Below are 13,569 nucleotides of genomic sequence, written 5' to 3' on the forward strand. Positions count from 1 at the left end.
TATTTTTATTCTCAATAAAAGGTACTAAAAGAATTCTTCTGCCATTTCTTCACTTTTTATAAAGCAAATGCTTTAATTTTTAAATCTCGCGTTGTATTTTTCCTTGTGATCTCACCGTTTTTCTGGTGCATACAAATTCGGAGGCGTTCCTTATGCATAATTTACATGCATGCCCACAATATACAAAATATTGAAATCAATTTTGGGTATGCCATTTAAAAAATTAAAACTTGAAAAAATTTTCATATCTTTAGTTATCATGTACAACTTTTAAATCAAGATTAGCTAGATATAAGGAAAATAACATTTTCTGCAAAATAACCAATTTTAGATTTTTTTCCCTTGAGGTGAATAGCATATTTATTTTCTTTCTCAAGTAATTAGTAGAGGTATTATTATTATTTTTATTAATTTGGAATTGTACTAAGATAGATAGATAAATAGATAGATGATAAATGATAGATAGATAGATAGATTAGATAGATAGATACATAGATAGATAGATAGATGATATACAGACAGACAGACATTAGTCCAAGTAGCATTTCCATGAAGGGAAGGCAGCAAATAATTTTTTTATTAGCTGTATTTAGTTTGTGATATTAATTGATGATATCACTTAATACTTAGAAATAAGAAAAGCAGATGTTAAATTTTTACAGTAAATAAAAAGTGTTTCACTTTATATGATTAGAAAGATGAAAGGCAGTTAAGAATAGTAAATACAAACAGATCTACAATTGACGATGAGTCTACATTCAGACATCATAATGAGGTAGTAGCAGGTCTAATAGTTTGAAAAAATTATATTAAGTGCACAAATATATGAAGATTTTAAATCCCTTTAAGATGAATGGCATGCTAAAATAGTAAATAAATTCCTATGCTATACTTCTTCAAATAAGAAATGTGGGTATATGAAGAGGACATACAGATGGCCAATAGGCATATTAAAAGATGCTCAACATCACTAATTATCAGAAAAATGCAAATAAAACCACAATGAGATATCACCTCAGACTGGTTAGAATGGCTATCATCAACAAGACATATAATAACAAGTGTTGGGGACGCTGTGGAGAAAAAGGAACCCTTATACACTGTTGGTGGGAATGCAGATTGGTGCAGCCACTATGGAAGGCAGTGTGGAGGTTCCTCAAAAATTAAGAATAGAATTACCATATGTCCCAGCAATCCCTCTCCCAGGTATCTACCCAAAACATCTGAAAACATTTACCCATAAGATACGAGTACATGTACTCTGATGTTCATTGCAGCTTTATTTACGGTGGCCAAGACATGGAAACAACCAAAGTGTCCTTCAATAGATGATTGAATAAAGAAAATGTGGTATACATACACAGTGGAATACTACTCTGCCATAAGATGAAATAGTGCCATTTGCAACAACATGGATGGATATTGAGATTATTACACTAAGCGAAATAAGTCACGCAGAGAAAGTCAAGAACCATAAGATTTCACTCATATGTGGGATATAAAACTGAAGGTAACAAAGGAACAAGACAAGCAAATAAAGAAACAAAAACTCACAGACACAGACAACGGTTTAGTGGTTACCAGAGGGTAAGTGGGGAGGGGGTGGTAGATGAGGGTAAACGGGGTCAAATATATGGTGATGGAAGAAGAACTGTCTCTGGGTGGTGAACACACAGAGTGATATATAGATGATGGATTACAGAACTGTACCTATATAATATTACTAACCACTGTCACCCCAATAAATTTTAATTAAAAAAATTAAAACAGAAATGTTTTTAAATCTAGAAAACAGTGAAAACATATGTCCAAAAGATAAAATGTGTTACAAATACATACAAATTTAAGGAAGGAAAACTATCATGAATATAGTTAAATTGAGATGCAAAATGGATTTTATTTTATTATTATTTTTTTTAAGATTTTTATTGTGGAATTGGGGGAAGGGAAACAGACAAGTTGCTGTCCTTTTGATCTTCAGTCTAGTTGTGGAGGACGTTGCTTCACTGGCCCAAGTTGGCACCATCATTGCACTCTTCCCGGGCGAGGCAGATCAGTCGCTGGCTTCTGGACGGCCGCTCAGGGCGGCTGCTGGCCACTCACACTGGCTGCTGGCTACACACAGTAGCCCATGGCAACCCACTGCAGCAGGGGCTGCAGTCTACAGGTCGCTGGCGACTCATGGCAGCCCAGCTCCAGGTTGAGCTGTTGTTCAGCATCTTAGCTGTGGAGGGCAGCGTCTCTGGCCCTCATATGTGGGATCCGAACCGGGGCCCTCTGGCGTCCCAAGCCAGTTCTTACCCAAGGCGCCACTCGGCCGGCCCTGAGATACAAAATGGATTTTAAAAGTAAGATAGGATATCTTCTGTAAGCTTTTGATTCCTTAGTAATTGAAGCCATTTCATTGCTTTTTTTTAAGTGCTTAAATATACAAGTATTCAGTATAATCTGGACACATGACTGAATGAATTATTGAGTAAATAAATGTCTCTTTTTTCTTGAACATTTAAGTTATGTGGACTATGAACCACTCAAATTTGTCAAAGGATAGGGAGTTACTATATTCTGTGGAGAGCAGTGATGTCTTTACATGAAGTTATTCCTTACCTAACTTTTTTTAAAATCTGGCAATTCTGGCATCATTGTTTCCCTATAATATGTAGAAATTAGCTAATAAATACCTTACTGAGATTTGTAATATTTAACTAACACACATATATAGCCTTAAACGTGTTTTACTTGTCCTTTTTTTTTCCCTGCAAAACAAAGGCTCAATGGTACCTTCATAATACAATTTTACATAATCTCATAAAAATTAAACATGATTTAAGAGCTGTGTGTTTTAATCACTGGTTTAAAAATATACTTGTATATATACATATCTATAAATATATATGCGTATATACACACACAACGACAATATTGCTTTATATCTTTAAAATAGTTTAAATTAAATTTCATATAAATGAGTTTATTAAATACAAGCTCTATAAAATGGCATAGCATTTTAACAAATAATTTGTGTTGTCATAAAATTATCCAATGAGTGTGCATATATATATATATATATATATGAAACATGTCAATAGACAAATATATACACACATGTATATGCATGTATGTGTTTATGCAAATGCATTTGCTTATTTATTATTAACCAATAAATTTGTAATAAATTTTGAAATGCCTATAGAATTGGCATATTCTATAGCCATTAGATGAAAGAGAGAAAATAAATAAGCAAAGGGAAACCAGTGTCTTATATAGCCCCTAAGAAAAAAAGGTCTTGCTTAGAAGGGCGGATTTATGCCCCAATGAAAAGTGATGTTTGGCCCATTTATGTTTCATCTAACCCTATAGGAAATGGGTTATATTTTGCTTTACTAGTACAAGAGCAATTTCAAGCACCATTAAGAAATATTTGTTTAATGACAACCAACAATATCATTAAAAATCAAAAAAGATGCATCTATATTTTTTCTATATATTTTAATTTTCTAATATTATTTCATGTTTGTCTCTGAATTTGTTACTACTATCTCTTTATTAAAGGAGTCTTAGATTCTCCACTAGAGATTTTTAGGACTAAAATAAATGGCAAACTCTTGGAAACAATTTAGCTATAATCCAATTTAAAGGCAGAAAAATGGTGGTGTTTTTCTTTCCTATGATTTATGTATAACTTACTCATTTCCATAGGAATGACATTTCTAAATTTTGAACTTACAGAAAATTACCTAGGTTATTTTAAGCCATAGCTGATGTGCCAAAATTATTTCCACTTTAATATACTATCCTGAAGTTTTCCAACGTTCATTTACCATGTAAGTTCTTGGAATGAAGAAATAGAAAAAGTGTGGGTGTTGATCCTGAATGTTGCTAAGTCACTGTCCTATAATAACATTTCTAATTTTTATTTTATTGAGATAACGTTGGTTTATAACATTATGTAAGTTTGAGGTGCGCAGCATTATAATGCAACATCTGTATACATTCCATTGTGCTCAAAACAAAAAGCATAGTTTTCATCCATCACCATACAGCTGAGCCCCCTGACCTGTCTTGTCCACCTTCCATCCCCTCTCCCTCTGGTAACACCAACCAGTTGTCTGCCTCTGTAGGTTTGTTTTTGTTTGACTTGGTATACCAAAGCAGAGTCTACAAAAATTATACACTTTGCTTTAATTAATATTAAGGCATTGTTTGATGATTCTGAATGTCACTTATTGAGTAATTAATTCAACAAATTTCTGACAAAACATTTGTTTTACTAAATCTAGAGCAGTTTTGAAAGTGAGGTAAGAATTCTCTTACTGGATCATATCAGAATCTTCAAGATGGCATGCATCATTTCAAAAAGAAATTGATTTGTTCTAAGTTGTAAAACGTCAGATTTTAGATTTTAGCTGGATTTTCTCAATGAATCTTGATGTGAGCTGGTAACAAACTCTAATGGTTTCAATTTTAAAAAAACATGTCAAACATCTTTCTGGTCACTTTAGTAAAAGTAACTCATTTCTCAAATCTGTGAGCTGTCAGCAGCAATCTAAAGAACGATATGTGAAAAAAACACAATAGGTCCTTATAAACTGTATAAAAACACGTGTTATTAATGTACTACTGCTTAATAACCAGTTAAATACTGCTCTATGATACTTTCCTAACAATTGTTACCCCAATAAACTTTAATTTAAAAAAAACACTTGAAATATAACATGATATTTAAGTGGTACAAGTTAAGACCATGAGTGGCAAAGAAATTCCAGTATCAATTTATAAATAGTTATATCATTTATCAAATTATATGTAGATATATTATGACAAATTTCTAAAAGAATATTAACAATTCTTAAAATGCACTAGGAGGCATTCGTGCACAGCATTTTAAAGCATCTTCAATTTACAGTGATTTAATTGAATTAATAAAAAAGATTCATCCTGGAGATAAGTACTTTGGAAACATTCCAAAGAGAAAAGCAAAACAAAAAGTATAAGTAGATAATATATGCTTTAAGACTTCTACAAATTGTTGTGTGTGTGTGTGTGTGTGTGTGTGAGAGAGAGAGAGAGAGAGAGAGAGAGAGAGAGAGTAAAATGTATAGATATTTCAGTAAGGCACAAGTAAAGGACTTTAGTAAAATTGATACTACAAGATGCAGATAATAATTTAAATAATAAACTGATACACTTCAGCCATTGTTAAAAAGACTCAGTAAAGTAGGAAACACATTTAAAGAATAAGAGATCTGATAATTTCTAGATTTCATAAGTTGGTTATTTTTAAAATTAAATAATCTAGACTTAATTCTGTGATGTTTATTTATATTTGGAAATACGTTTAGCATTTGTAAAATTTGGTAATCAGAAATATTCACATTACATTGAAATTTAAATATTTTATTTATTTAAATCTTTTTTCAATTTATTTTTTAATTATAGCTGACATATAATATTATATTAGTAACTTACTATGATATCACTGACTTTATTCTCTCTACTGTACATTACATCCTTGTGACTTGTGTTATAACTGAAAGTTTGTACTTCTTAAACCCTTTCAGCTTTTTTAAAAATTTTTTTCAGCGTGTATATTTGCATACTTATCACATTTATACATCTAAAGTATTTAGAATTTTTAATAAAAAGTATTATATGAATGTGTATTATTTTTTATAATATTTTCTATTGCAAATACATTCAAAATATATATTACTAAATTTGCAAATATTTTAATATAAAAATATCTTCTATATAGTTATATTAAAAAAATGCATTCATAGAGCTAAAGTTTAAATTTATATAATCTAAAGAAAATATTTGCCATTCTATTTAAATATTTTTGTTGACATTATGTGTGTGCATTTTTTTATATGATAGTTGCAGATTTACTAAATTCCTTTAGCAAAATTACATTGAAATATTTCATTAAAATTAGTAACCTAATTTAAATTATTTGTAATAAATTTATTGAAAAATATGTCTTTCACATTTTGCATATTCTTAACCTATACTTTTACGTCTTTCATATTTGATGAATTAGCCTTTTTGTTGCATGTAATGGATATAACATATTGTACATTCATGTGTGTACATTTGAATATGTATGTATTTGTATTCATGACATGCTCAATAATTTACTTTTATTAGTATTATTGTAACATTTTAATGAAACTTTTTGTTTGAAGAATTTTTGAATACCAATAGAAAGTTTGAGAGCCAAAAGAGGTAAGAAATAGAATAATTATATATCAACTTTGATAATAGATTGTCCTTTAAAGAAACATTTAGTTTTATCCAGATTTGTGGAAAGCTTCATACTGAATATCATTTACAAAAAATAAATTGTTTGTTATATTAAAATATTTATTCTATAAATAATTTTCTTATATCTTTAAGGCTGATGAATTTATTGTTCATAGCACCTGATAATACAAAAGTAAATGCATAATAAATTTAAAAAACAAAATTCTGGAGAAGGAAAACGTTGCAGTAGTGCTACAGCCCTCCCAAGAAACGTAACATTTTAAATGTTCTAGTTATGAGCAACTTTTATTTCCCTCAAGCTGAGTGGCAGAGACGGCAAACTTCTCACGAATATTTGTTTCAGAGGAAATTCAACATAGATGTCATAGCTGTAAAACTTTTAGGATGTTTTTGTCCGTATGAACTAGCAAAGAGCCCCTTAAGTACTTTTCGGCCCTCTATTCATTACAAGATCATTTATCTAATTCCATATATATGCCTGGTTATCACATTCTTACCTGTGTGTCTTCAAGCTCTACTTCTGTGGAAACTGAAGTTCAAAATTTGCATTAAACACATGAGGGAGAGTAGGAGACAGGGTTCTTGTTTTGCTTCACCGGCTTCTCATCAGGCCTCCAGGAGCCACACGCATGAGTCACAGACGCTTGCGCTCTCAGTGCCACGACACTCAGTATGTCACTGCTTACTGAATGCTATTTTGGGTTCTCTGAGTAAAGCTGTGAACACTGAGTCTTTTGTGCAAAATATCATAAGGGCACTCTGATGTCCGCTCCTAGTCTGGGATTAAAATGCAGACAGCACCAGCAAACAGTAGGAGCTGATTATCTTTTTTCTTTTTTTCCTTTCCCTAACAACAAGCAAAAAGAAAATAAAGTGCTTATTGGCTTGAGGTGATAAGGAGGGAATTCAACTTATGTAAGAGAATTCTGCAAGCGGAAAGGACATGCCCTCAACTTGGGGATTAGTGGATGAAACAAATGATCAATTTAAAGTAGGCACAAAAGTTACTAAAAAGAGAAGAGCTTTTCCATGGTGTGTCTGGGCCTTCTGGCCGCTTCTTAATTCGGTCTTTCTGCTCAGGAGTCAAGTAAAACACTGAAAGAGAAGGCAATGTCTAAATCATAACCCTCCTCTTTCCCTGGGTTCAATTGCTACCAAAATACACTTATTTTATTAAATGTATAATTAGATTTTGTTATCAATAGTTATTGCTATTTATTGTGAAATACATAATATTAAGGTCTATGCTTTTTTTTAAGCTATTTTTAGTTAAAAATAATTTTTGAACCAAATCAGAGAACGGTTGATAAATATGAATGATGTTTTAAAACTATAACTGATGTCTATAAAACTTAATATGTTAAGGTTTACATATGTAATTATTATAAGGAGACACCCTCAAATTTCAAAAATATACTTGAGTCCTTCAATACTGGGAGTATATATGCATGTTCGTAGCTTTTCTATCATCACAAGGGAAGGAGAGTACAAAAGGATTATAACTAAGGCTGTGAGAACTAAATAGATTATGTGATGTCTCATTTATGTTTGCTCATCTGTGAATTTGTGAATTCCTAAAAACCAAAATTTACTAGTTACTACTTGCTAAATAAATGTTAGATGCCTCAGGAACATGTGGCAACCCAAACAAAAATAAGCTTTGTCCTATAAGCTTTTCTTTTTTTTTTTTTTAATTGTGGTAAGAACACTTAACATGAGATCTACCCTCTTAACAAATTTTACAGTGCATATAATACAGTACTGTGAATTATAGGTACAATGTTGTATAGCAGATATCTAGGACTTCCTCATCTTGCATAACTGAAACTTTATACCCTTTGAAAAACCATCCCCTGTTTTCCCTGCCCCCAGGCCTGGCAACCACCATGCTTCTGTGAAATTGACTGATTTAGATGCCTCCTATAAGTGGAATCATGCAGTGTTTGTCCTTCTGCAACTGGTTTATTTCACCTAGCACAATGCCCTCAAGATGCAGCCATGTTTTGGTTGTTATGTAAGAATCTAACACTTTATGGGGAATTGTTTCCTGCTTAGACACACTCTCCAGCCCACTTTGGATTGCAATTTCACTTTTCCAACCTGCCAGTGCATGTTTAACATGATGTCCAGAGGGCTTATTTTAGGGCAGAAGGGAGCAAGTGTGGGACACTGTTTGCTCCACTGATTGTTACAATTCCACTAAAAGGATGATCAGGACTGCAAAAGCTACAGTGAGGCAAGATGACACTTTCTAAATAATGTACAGCTTGGAATTTATGTATAACACCGTTATCAGTAATTTGTGATTTCATTAAATGGAAGGCCTGTTATTAATATAAAACACCTATATAAAGTGACCGACTAGATTTTGTTTTAAGATAGGCACAAAGCACTTACTCACACAAAAAAAACATTTCTCTTCCCTGGAGGATGAGTGGTGACTAACAGCGGATAGTCGTCTGGAAGCAAGCACGTCTATGCCACAGCCCAGAATGCAGACTGACTAGGCTGATGGGAATAGGCATCAACTAAGCTTAGGGGTTACTTCTGTTGCGTTTTCCTCCTATCAGATGAGAAGTACATGAAGCCTTTTCCAAGTATAGGAGGAGAAAGAACTTTTGAATAGTGCATGGAACGTGACTGTGCATGAATGGAGAGTCTCAGAATTAAGTACACCACTATCCACCCAACCGGAGCCTCCATACCGTGAGATACGCGTGTGGGAGGGTGGACAATTACTGAAGCGCAGACGCATTCTACTGAACAAACGTCCGCTTTCACAGGCAATCTGGGGAAACTTTGCAAATGTCATCTGCCAGCAGGCTAAGAAAGGGAACTTGAAGGGTCAGAAGCCTTCATTGTATTAAGCACCTCTCAATAGAGGTTTGAATTAAAATATGATAAACCATTGATGCTCTGGAGAACTAACAATTTCTTCTTTAAACCAGATATTTAAGAAATGTAAATCTATTGACTAGCAGCTGACTGGATCAGCTACCAAAGCTCAGCTCTAACAAGGGCAGGAGACAGAAGCCAATTGTCATTTGGGCTCTGACCCATCCCTTGAAGACAGACCTTTATTCAGAAGTTTTAGGTCTACTTACTTCTCAGCATGGGCTCTCCAGGTACCTTCAGTTAAGTCTAATATTTAGGCTTCTGTTAACCACTAAGCTATTGTCTGTGCCTATAAGTTTTTGTTTCTTTATTTTTTTGTCTTGTTCTTTTGTTGCTTTTAGTTTTATATCCCACATATCAGTGGTTTCCAGAGGGGAAGCTGGGAGAGGGTGGTAGATGAGGGTAAAGAGGGTCAAATACATGGTGATGGAAGGAGAACTGACTCTGGGTGGTGAACACACAATGTGATACATAGATGATGGATTACAGAATTGTACACTCGAAACCTGTGTAACTTTATGAACCACTGTCACCCCAATAAATTTAAAAAAAAATTAGGCTTCTTCCAATCAGCTGTGGTCAGGATGATAGAATCTGAGGTCTAGGTCCTCATCGCCACAGTTTTGGAGCATACTATTTATCAAATTAAAATTATATTCATGAATAATTTTGGAGAAAAAATCATGATATATTAAGATAGAAAATTTTAAAAATGTATTAACTGTATGATATCATTGTGTCAATTAGGCTTGTGTAGGCTGCCATATAAACAACAAAACAAAATAAAGCCCCCAAAATGGCTCAAACAATGAAGAAAGGTGACACATACATAGAAAGATAAAGTAGGCTTAGGGTTAATTGATCAGGTGGCTTTACACTGTAATTAGTTTCGTAGGTCCATTTGGCCTTCTCTTGTGCTTAAGTATTTTTTCCCCGCAAATAGCCCCCAAACACTCCACTTTTGTCTTATTGATTAAAATAATTATTTGTCCACATATGAATAAATTATACCAAAGAGACAAGATGAGAACCATGAAGCCATTCCTGCGGTTGAGAGTAAGAACTACTTGATGAAGAAAATAGACTGATTTTTCTAAACCAGGGTGAGGTAGTTGGATCAACTTGTCAACCAACACTATTCACTTACGAGATGTATAAAACAGCTTTTAAAACAGCTGAAAATAAATATGCGTTTCTCAATGGATAATCTCTAGATGTTTTTCTTTTGTATTAGTCCAATTTGCGGTATTTTCTTTTATTTCTTTAAGAGAGACCTGTATCACAATGATAAGTAGGAGAAAATAAAATGCATACTGATAACAAAAACAACGATAAACAGAACACCAGCTAATCCACATACTTCAAGCAACGCCAAGTCTTTTCTTGTCATACTTGGTTTTCAGTAAAGACACGTTCTACTGACTATGCCAACCGTTGTATGTTCTTAGAAGATTTATCATTTAAATTCTAGTTGCAGCTGCTTTAGCAATTATGGATAAATCTGTACAGGCTTTTGTGGGGACACAGACTTTTCCTATTTGGGTTTAAGGATTGTTTAATATGTATTTTTTAAAGTGCTTTCATTCATACTCTCCAGCAGCGTTTTAACTCCTTGCTTTTAATAAGGATTTCCACAGAGTTCACCTTGGTTTTATTTTTAAAAAATAGTGGCTTGTACTTTCAGACAGATTTCATTTGTTATATTGTGTACATCCATAGTTTCAATAATAAGAAATCCTGGCATAGGTAGCTTTGTAGCATAGCTTGCCCGCTGGGGGCATACATTTGCATGGTTGACAATAAGTGTGTGCTCGTGAACTACAGGTTCAGAAAAAAAAAAAAAAAAGGAAAGCTTCAGTTATCCCAGTTTACAGTCCATATGGAATGACTGGACTATGACACGAATTATACCTACATAATCTTATTTAATCCTTCAACATTTCTTCCAACAACTGTTGGCTCCCACTTTACGTTTAAGTAAACATGAGACAAATAGCACAGCAGTTCTTGAATAATCAGTGGGACTTTTTTATGTCAAACCCACGTTGCACTCTCTCTAACACCCTCCCTTTCTGGAAGAAACCTTACAATTTTTAAAGAAACATTTCTTTAAAAAACACAATCACCAATGTAATGTAGTAGTGTTACAGTAGCCACCAGTTGTAAAGCAATAAAGCCAAGTGTACAAGCACTCACGCAAAGGCCCTTCCTCCCTCCCCTGGTGTCCTTTTGTGTCCTTCCCAAGAAGTTTTGGAGCGTCTACTATTTTCCAGGCACCTGTCTTGGTGTTGGAGTTGCACGCCTGGGTACTATGGATAAAAGACCATCTAAACAAAGCGCATGTCCTAGTAAAGGGGCCCAGTGAGAGGGTGAGATAAATGAGTTAAATACATAGTATACTAGCTAAACAAAAGTGCTGAGTAGAAAAACAACGCCTTAGAGGGGGTTAGTATTGTCACAGGGAAGGATACACAACATTTTATACAGAAGAGGCATGAAAGGTTCAATTGAGGAGTGATTAAAAATATATGATAGAAATGAGGGCCTGTGCTCTGAAGCCGAATAACAGCTCAGAGCACATGAAACCATCAGCCTAAAATGTTCAAGAAACATCAAGGAATCCACTTGACCAGGGTTCAAAAAGAAAGACAATAGGGGATGAAGCATGTGTGTGTGTGTGTACATGTGTGTGTGCATGTGTGTGTGCATGTGTGTGTGCATGTGTGCATGCATGTGTGTGCATGTGTGTGTGCATGCATGTGTGTATATGTGTGCATGTGTGCATGCTCACTTGTGCACACGGGGACAGATTCTATCATATCTTGCTGGAGGTCTTTTGGGTTTTACAGGGAGTGAGGTGGAGAGCTATTGGAAAGTTTTAAACAAAGGTGGATGTGATCTTACATTACAAAGAACCGACCCAGCTTGTGTCTTGAAATTAGAATGCCAGAGGCCATGATGGAAAAAGGAGTAAAACATGCTAAGAGCTCCTGCAAAAATCAACATCCATCTTCTTGATTTCAGCCAACTTATGAAGCAGATATTGATTGGCCAGGCAGTGTGGGTTGCATGGAAATCCAAGAGCTTTCATTGTAGTTATGCTCAAGCAGAGTTTCACAGAAATAAAGGAAGAAGAGCCCTGCAGGGTTAGAATGCACCTAGTCAGTGGCGGGGGTTCGCAGTTTTCCCTTTAGGTCTCCGGAAGTGATTTGGCTACTGTCTGTCTCTCTCTCTCCCTCTCTGTCTGTTCCTTTTCCACTTAATAACAAATTGTGTCATTTCTTTCCTCTTCCTCCTGTGTATGGCTTTTCTTTCCCTTAAAGTTTTTGCTTATGTATAATTTATCTTATTTATGGCTGATTGTTACACCCATAAATTCTTTGTCACAATTTCCAGCTTCTACTAATAAATGTTCATTCTCTTTTTATTTTCCCGTTAAATTTTCTAAGTGGGACAATGCATTCTATGCACTTCAGCAATGATCCTATGTTCACTATTTTTTGGATTCACACCTCTTGTCCAATGTTCTGTGGCAAAAGGAGACCAGGGTGCTGTATGCAGTAAGCGGTAACTCTCCAGGGAGACCCTTCCAGCAGCAGTAGGATAAAGGAGGCTGTGACCCTTTTAAGAGACACGGCATTGTCAGGCATCAGGATATATGTTGGTTACAATTATTTCCATCCTCACTGAGTGCAAAGGGGAACTAAAACTCAGAGCATGTCGTGCAATCCGAGTGTTCTGCAGCCAGATTTCAAGTTCCTGTCAGTCTGATGCCAGGAATGATACCACTTCCTCTCTGTCAGGTTGTGTTACATTTAGGAGTGCAAGTGGATGTGCAATATTCATTTATTCAAAGAGCGTTTATTGAGTGTTGCTCTGTGCAGTACCCTGTGCTAGTAGATAAAAACCAAATAAAAAAAAAACCCCACAATGGCCTTTCCCCACCAGAAGCAAGGCAGCTATTAATTAAAGGGCCCTGCATTATTTATACTCTGATAAGTGCTATGATATATTGAGCACAGGGTACTACAAGAACGAGGAGGATGTGGCTTCACATACCGATGTTTTGCAGAGAGAAGTGTGAAAGACAGCCTGTGAAAGCTCTCCCAAGAGACGGTGCTCACATTGAGCTTGCCAAACACATCAGTTTACTTACATTAAGAAAGGTAAGCAGGGCCGGCCGAGTGGCGCGATGGTTAAGAACTGGCTTGGGATGCCAGAGGGCCCCAGTTCAGATACCACATATGAGGGCCAGTGACACTGCCCTCCACAGCTAAGATGCTGAACAACAGCTCAACCTGGAGCTGGGCTGCCGTAGGCTACCGTGTGTAGCCAGCAGCCAGCGTGAGCGGCCAGCAGCCGCAGTGAGCGGCCGTCCAGAAGCCGGGGACGGATCTGCCTCACCCGGGA

The 13,569-nt window shown here is 35.1% G+C and overlaps 1 protein-coding gene across 2 annotated transcripts in view; it reads right to left on the reverse strand.

Moving 5' to 3' along the window:
- The window catches only part of CDH19 (cadherin 19), a 58,463-nt gene extending 51,412 nt beyond the window's left edge, over positions 1-7,051 (reverse strand). For both annotated transcript variants that reach the window (XM_019625893.1, XM_019625892.1), the window contains exon 1: positions 6,762-7,051. The gene's annotated coding sequence lies outside the window, so the exon portion shown is untranslated. The remainder of the gene's footprint in view (positions 1-6,761) is intronic.
- Between the last annotated feature and the right edge of the window lie 6,518 nt (positions 7,052-13,569).

The sequence above is a fragment of the Hipposideros armiger genome, unplaced genomic scaffold (genome assembly GCF_001890085.2).
Source record: "Hipposideros armiger isolate ML-2016 unplaced genomic scaffold, ASM189008v1 scaffold_642, whole genome shotgun sequence".
Classification (NCBI taxonomy): Eukaryota; Metazoa; Chordata; class Mammalia; order Chiroptera; family Hipposideridae; genus Hipposideros; species Hipposideros armiger.